We start from the raw sequence: 8279 nt of genomic DNA on the forward strand, positions 1-8279 counted from the left end.
GATTCACGAACATTACATATTAGGACTGCCATAAGTAGTGGTTGTGGCAGTCAAGATGTAGGTTCAGCAGCCTGCATAAAATTAACAACAGTCCCATCGAATACCAAAACCAGCATTTGGACTTTGCTGCTTATAAATGGAACACACTAGCAAAAAACCTGCATCCTCTGATTTCTCTGATTCTGATTACTCTTGCACATTTTTCTTAATTTGCATGTATAATGTATGATACGTCCTTTTATTATGTAAATCTTTGTCTGTTTTTTTTTACAATTTGTACACAGGTCACAATCGCATTGAGACTACATGTTTAAACATAGGATTTAGTGATAATATGCGTGCCTCACACAGACTGAGATACTTGCTAAAACAAAATACAAAGGTTTCACTCACCAAAAACTGGATGGACTTTACACCTCACAGCAATCAAAGTTTATGCCACACAATCACATTAAAAAAGGCACAATCACCACAAACACAGTCAAAGGGGTGCACAGTTGAAACAAAACAGAAGTAAAGCCTGGCAACCTGTCTGGGTACCCAGCTAACTAATAATCAGTGTTGGGCAAGTTACTTTGAAAAAGTAATTAATTATAGTTACTAATTACTTCTTCAAAACAGTAACTGAGTTAGTACCTGAGTTACAAAATTCTAAAAGTAATTAATTACTAAGAAAAGTAACAATTGCGTTACTTTAAAAAAAAAACAATTAGGGTATAATTGGCTGTTTTTGACTACTTTCAATTTTACCTCTACATTTCACCTTTAAAAACTATTTACTTTGCCATGTTTGGTATCATTCTTTTCAGCACAGCCTCACATGTCTGAATTTACAGTTATGTTTTCATTTTGACATACTGTATTAGCACAACTGATCTGAAATCATACCAAAAAAACCCAAACTTTGAGTAGAAAAAGTTATATTCTTTTACTGTAACAACCACGAACGTGTTTAATGAATCATATTTCTGTCACGGTTCTGGGTCAGTTCTGACCCAGCATTTTGAGTTCTCATGTTTTGGTTTGATTTTGTATTTTTGGTTATTTTCTTGATCTATTGTCAGGCTATGATGATGATGATGATGATGTTTAGTATGTTCCAGCTTATTCTGGTTTAAGTTTAATTCTGCCCGTGTAAAGTCCATGTTTCTTAGTCTGCGTCTGCGTCTTTGTTTATTGTTTCCTGTTTTATTTTGAAAGATTATGTCTTATGTCAGTGTGTCCAGCAATAAAGCTGAGGTTTTTTGAGGTGCATTCTGTTTCCGAGTCCTGCATTTGGATCCACATCTCCACCTGCCCGCACACAGAGCCCTGACAATTTCATAACTTTGAATGTAAATATAAATTGTAAATTTTAAAATCCTATGCACAAGTTTTGCAAACAACAAAGTTATTTGCAGCCATTTACTTTTCACCTTTTTTATAGCCATTTCAAACTATTTACATAACAGTCAGGTGTTCTCTATTAAATAAGATGCCACACAAATTATTTGTGCCACTCCAAAAATATTTTCTGTCCACTATAAAGGAGAACATCACAGCCTGATACCTGCAGGCCTGACACAAGGTCATAAGCAGAGAGTGCTTGCTAATGCTGTCCTTAGACATTAAACATGACGAAAGTATTCAGGAAAAAACACCACGTATATATTGTTTATCAACTCTGGTTTTACGTGGCCTATCAACACAATTTAAAAACTAGTATATATCACATTGATGCTTTGTGATCTTGAAGTGGTCGTGTGATTGGCTTACCACGACTGCTTTATTCTTCCTCAGTCAAACAGCAGCCTCATGTGATTGTTTTGCCCCCTAGCGCCAGGTGTTGCACCAAAAAGTGATCGTCTGCAACAATGACATTGGTCTGCCACAAAGTGATTGCCCCTACCGTGCCCCTACGTAGCCCGGTGGCGCCAGTGTCCGGCAGCCTCGCCTCTGTCAGTGCGTCCCAGGGCACCTGTGGCTACAATGTAGCTTGCCATCGCCAGTGTGTGAATCAGTGTTGGTCAAGTTACTTGACAAAAGTAATCAGTAACTAATTACTGATTACTTCCCCCAAAAAGTAATCCCGTTACTTTACTGGTTACTTATTTTCAAAAGTAATTAATTACTTAGTTACTTAGTTACTTTTTAAAAACACGATTTACAACCTGAATAGGTGATAAAGCGATAGATCTTTCAGCCCAATTCTACTTTTTCTGCATAATCCATCATACAAAATGTAATCAAATGGAAAAGTCTCTTTTTATTAGTTTTAATCTTTTAACTTTATGCATCAAGCAAAAATTTAATTATATGCAACATTCTCTGACTTGAATAAATTAGTTTAACATTTAAAGCTATTTTCTGCACATTCCAGCACATAAAATAAAATATTTTTTGTGTTTACACTCAGTCTTTCAAATAGATGCCAGTAAAACACAGCAGAAAATAAATAAAGTCAAAGACTAGCGGTCCTGTTGCTCTATTTTCACCTGCAAAGCAGGAGTGGGGCAGGCGGAGGTTTACCCTGGTGCAGGTGTGCCGCGGCGGTCAGTTGAAGAAGAATCCGTGAGTTTCTCTGTGAGTTTCCCATTACGTCGTTGCGCACTCGGTGCTTGCTCAGAAGTTTAGGGGTTTTTTTCGCTGTAAAAAGAAGTTTTCTTCCCACGCACAACGGACGCTAATGTTTTTGTCACTTTTTATGGAATCAAACTCAAAGTAAGGTCAGTACACGCTTTAAACGCTGCACGCTCATACTCTCTCCCGCACTCGATATATTATCCATTGTTGATCTGCACACAGCTGTTGTCGTCACACTCGCTTACGTCACTGTCATGAGACATTCTCGCAAAAAAATCACGGTTTTAGTAACACAGTAACGCAGCGTTCCTACGGGAAAGTAATGGTAATCTAATTACCGTTTTTGCAATAGTAATCCCTTACTGTACTCGTTACTTGAAAAAAGTAATCAGATTACAGTAACGCATTACAAGTAACGTGTTACTGCCCATCTCTGGTGTGAATGTGTGTGTGAATGGGTGAATGACTGAATGTAGTGTGAAGCGCTTTGGGGTCCTTAGGGACTAGAAAAGTGCTATACAAATGCAGGCCATTTACCATTTACCGTGGCCCTGAGTGGCCAAACAGAAAAGAAAACACCAGCAAAAAAAAACGCTGCAAAAGCACACAAAACACAATGGAAATAGGAAAAACGACAACTGAAATAGGAAACAACAAAACAGAAATAGGAAAAAACAGATTTCCAAAAGCACAAGGGAAGTGTTTCTGGGGAGACAATAACCAATGTACCAGTTGCAGGAACCAAAATATGCCAAAATTGTGCTGGGAGACACTTGAGAGAAGTGGAGGATCGATCGCTTTTGTGAGGAAAGAAAACATGAGAGGTAAGTGTGTTAGCCTAACTATTAGCCTAAAAATCCGTCATCAGTATTATATGAATCACGATAAAACACACCTACCATGTTTTGGGTTCACATTGAGGGCATTGAAGGCCTGGCAAATATACTGAATGAACTCCTTGAACTAATGACCCTGATGGGAAATATCTGGGGATTTCTGATCCTTTCACATGTTTAACTGTTTGGATTAAACCGATTTCCCTCAGCACAGCACAGTGAGGATCAGTGTCCTGAAGATTAAAACACATCAGACTGGGATAATCATAAAGTTCTTGGACCATGAAATGTCTGATAAATATCCACACTAAACAACAATCCTTTCAACCTTGATTCAACTTAACATTTCACTGGTTTAATTCAAGTGTATTACTACACCCTTAGCTCTCTGTGGACGCAATAAAAACCTATCCTTAGCCCACTGTTGTGATGGGTACAGCTGTCTATTTACATTGGCTTGTGCTTTTTCTATGTTCAATTGTACACACACACCCACAATCCCACCAATATAGCAGTCCATCATCAACTTCCTCCCTGAGGGCTAAGGTTTCACCAGCTGACATGATGCCTGTCCTTTAATAAAAAGTGCTTTAATTAACCCAATCTGCTGAAATGCAGCATGTGGAGGCAGCAACTCAGTTTATATGTGGGAGGTGAGAAGATGTATCCATCCATCCATCTAAATTGATAGCTTTGCTTTTACACTTAGCAATCTCTTCAACACAACAGACCAGTGCAGCATCCGCATCATTGCAGCAGGAGCACCAACCCATCTGTCGATCTCCCGCTTTTTCTCCCGTCACTCGTGAATAAGACCCCGAGATACGTGAGCTCCTCCACTTGAGGCAGGAACTTGTCCATGACCCAGAGTGGGCACTCCACCCTTTTCTGGCTGAGGACCATGGCCTCAGATTTGGAATTGCTGATTCTCATTCCCACACTCGGCTGCAAACCGTTCCAGGCAGGGCCCCGGTAACCCTATCTTGGGCAGAGTGAACTGTTCCCTCGATGGTCTTCTCATAGGGGTCTTCTGAATCGCTCTTTGTCTGGTCCCTCACCCAGGACCAATTTGCCATGTGAGACCCTACCAGAAGTCCCGGGACAACATAGCCCCTGGGATCCCTGGGACACACAAACCCCTCCACCACAATAAGGTAGCGATTCACGGAGGAGATGTATTTCAAGTTAAAAAACAAAAAAATTTATATTTTACACTCCACGTCTAACTCACCCTCGGCCTCTGCCAGGACAGACCTGGTGGAGGCTGTCTCTTGTAAAAGAGGGACTGGTCTGTACTGGGGAATGGAGGATCCTTGTAGAGGATTTCAAGTCTATCACAGATTTCTCTGTTGTTCAACTGTTTTTATTTTCTGAAAACCTAAATATTAGTTTTCTTATCTGCACTGAGCCCCCACTCATAAATACATGACTAAAACTGGCCTTCCCAGCCATACACTTTGCAAGCCTCTAAGGTTCTTGGTGTTTCCTGGATGAAATCATGAGTCTCCACTGTGTCTTTTTTGTAACACCAATTCTTATTCAGTGGTTTCCCATCTTTCGGTTGGGGTTAGGGAAGAAAGACAGGAAAGAGACACGCTGTGGAAGCAAGCCAAGCCAGAGATTATTAACAACTAATAATTAAACAGAGTTGGTTATAGAGGTGTATCCTTAACCATTGTCGTCTTTCACAGAAACAGATATTTAAAAAAAAGTAAGCTTCAGTACTGGGACAGTATCCAATTACAAATTTTAAAGATCAGATACACTGAAAATAACCGTATTATCCATTGTGCTCTTCGGTCTAATGCTTTCTTGCACAGACTATCATTTAGCATGTAGGTGCAGAATTTCTTCTTTTCAGATGAAACTATTTCCTGTTGCTACACAGCCGGCGCATAAAAGCTTCCCACTCTTTCTTCTCTTTCATTTTTATTCCTAACATGACAAAATACAGCATGACTTTTATTACAAATCTCACGATTCATGATCCATCCTTGCAGCGATAAACCTCTGACAGAGTTTAATGATGTGATTACATTTTGAACAGTGAAATACAAAAAAGTGTTGGTTTCCACAGAAAACAAACCTACACTTTACAGAATTATAATTATGAAAAACCACATTACACATGATTTATTTCTTATTTATTTATTTCATAAATGATACCATAACCAAAGTGACTTTTTAATTTCATCATGTACACTCAATAATGCCAATTTGTGGCTCAGCATGTAACAGCACATCTACAGATTCACAGATATATCAACTAATTACTGACACTGACCGATGCTGGGTTGACGAGCTGAAATACTTGTGAGAAAAACCTTGCTCACATTTATTATGTAGACCTGTGTGTTTTCCTGGGACAAATATGGAAACAAATAGGAAAGTAAAACATATTTTTGCTGTTGGAATCAGCTCTCGTACAAATTCTTAAACATCAGTGATCTTCTTGATTGCATAATTAAATTCCTGTAAACAGTAGCTGCTGCAGAGGTATAGAAAATGCTCATCTTTCAACACAAGATGCACGGCCACATCACACACTTATCCTGCCATTTTTTGGAACCCATTTCCAACATATTTGCCTTGGCAGCATATTCTTTGAGTGCGTCCAGTCCCCTCATCATTTCCAAAAGTCATTACACGTCGGCGGGAGGATTGGCACCCCTATACAGGCAGAAGCCGAGGAGGAACAAGAAGACGCCCAGGAAAATAAACCCAACTGAGATATTAACCAAAGTGTTTATCCAGAAGGCAAACAGGTAAAGGGTCTTGTTGCAGTAGGGGTCCACGTTTGTTGTGTTTTTGTCATAGTTGGGCTGATAAATAGAGTAGATCCATACAAAAAAAATTTTTTTTAATTTAATTTAATGTTACAACATGTATTAATTCTCACCCCGGTATACTTTTATGCTCATGGGCACAGTTGTTGACAAGGTGTAATCTGGATAAAAAGGGTCTGGAGCCTGATAATGATAAGATAAGTGTATTTAATTGATGGATTGAAGTTTGATAATAAACAGCTATTTTGTGGAATATTTAATTAGCAAGAAATTCGCTATTTTATCCACAATCAAGTTTACCTCACCTACTTTATCATGACTCAGAAGCACTGTACTGCATGACCTAAATAACTGCACTACCACAAAAGCCACAATTAAGACAGATACAGTCAGCTACTGCTGGTGATGTTAGCTAGCAAAAGAGACAATTGAAAAGATGATTGAAAACATCAGCTGACACATTTTCTGCACTTTTTGGCTCTGACAGAAAGCAGCAAACACTGAGAGCCTATGGATAGATTTAAGTCTTTAATGAGTTAAGGTTTATCTACTGTGATCACCTTTAACATTCTTAATTCATAACCTTTTTTAAAATAATGTCTTGTCTTGATCTTATTAGACCTTCTAGATTACTTTAACCTGTTAGCAGTCGGACGTACCGCCCACGGTACATTGGATGGTTTAGGGGACTAATTGGACTGCTAAGGGGTTAACCATTAATTAATCTATGTCCTACACCACCATCGCTTTCTAATGTAACTTTACTAAATTTTTCTTTTTGTCCTTCCTTCCTTTATCCCTTCTTGTGAGGCGTTTGGATGCCCCTACCCAGGCAATATTAGTACTAGAGGGCGACAATGCTATTGATGTGTTAGACAATGAGGAAGCTGAGGAGCATTTTCTCAGAGACTTTTGCACAATCTTATTTATTTTTAGAACCAGAGTAGTCACGTCACAGTGGTCACATGCAGATTTAAGGCACTTCTGCTTTGACTAAACTTTTAAGAACTGGAAGCTACATCCATCATTCATATACAGATTGTGATCTGCTCTTCCCTCTGCCAAGATTAATGACTATTGATCTTTTGACTAATGAGAATAGAGAGCATATTGATCAATCAGACACTCAACCCTAAAGACTACAGTCCTAATTTACATCCTTGTTTTTGTTGTGGCTAGCTTCTTTCACGCTGTGCTATTAATATGTATTAATGAGCCACAAGTTTTAATGATTAGACAGGGAATCCTGCACCCTGGGTACATAAGACTCAATGTCTGCTATGATGAATCTGATTCACATGAAGGAGGGACAGCACTTTACACAGTATCATATTTTTTGTGGCCTTTTAGAGCTTCATGCAGCTGAAACGAATGTGGTCTATAATAGAAACACACTGCGCACTGTAAACATTGCCTAGAAGGAGTCCTGTTCTGTTTGTGGTGCTGAGAGCCGTTAATGTTTAATCTCTTTGGTGTGAATTTATGCCGGTGGTTTGTCTGATGTCCACGACTGTATTTACACAATTTTAACAGGCAGCTAACCAGAAACAGGTCACTTCCTTGACTTTTTAACTCACCAGCGATAAACCAGCAGAAGACAAAGAACATTGCCAGTAAGTTCCAGGCTTTGTAGATTGTGCTCAGAGGGTTGGAGGTGCCTTCTTCGGGCTCTTTGGCACAGGGAAAGCAGGAGAGCAACACGAACAACAGGCTTGAGAGTCCTAACACTATCAGATAGATGGGGATGTAGTGCTGGCGCGGACACTCATGAAGGTATATTGCCCCTGGTGGACACAAGGAGGATGACTCAAAAAGTACAATCAGAGCTGCCTGGAAAACTTCAACACCTTTGAACACTCATTCAAGTAAGTAAGTATGGAGCTCACCAATTGCAATCTGAGCAATGGGCATGATGCAAAATATCGCGCTAAAGATCGCTGCAAAAAAATCAAACACTGAACTCAGTTTCTTCAAATGATATTTACAGAAATGAAGCTATGACATCAGTGTTCATGATGTTAAAATCGCTAGATTTTACCTAGTGCGGTTGCTGGGGGTTTTGGACGGTTCCTGATGCGTCCCAGAAGGTTACTGC

This window comes from Pundamilia nyererei, unplaced genomic scaffold (assembly GCF_000239375.1).
Source record: "Pundamilia nyererei isolate P.nyererei 1_Seehausen unplaced genomic scaffold, PunNye1.0 scaffold00254, whole genome shotgun sequence".
NCBI lineage: Eukaryota > Metazoa > Chordata > Actinopteri > Cichliformes > Cichlidae > Pundamilia > Pundamilia nyererei.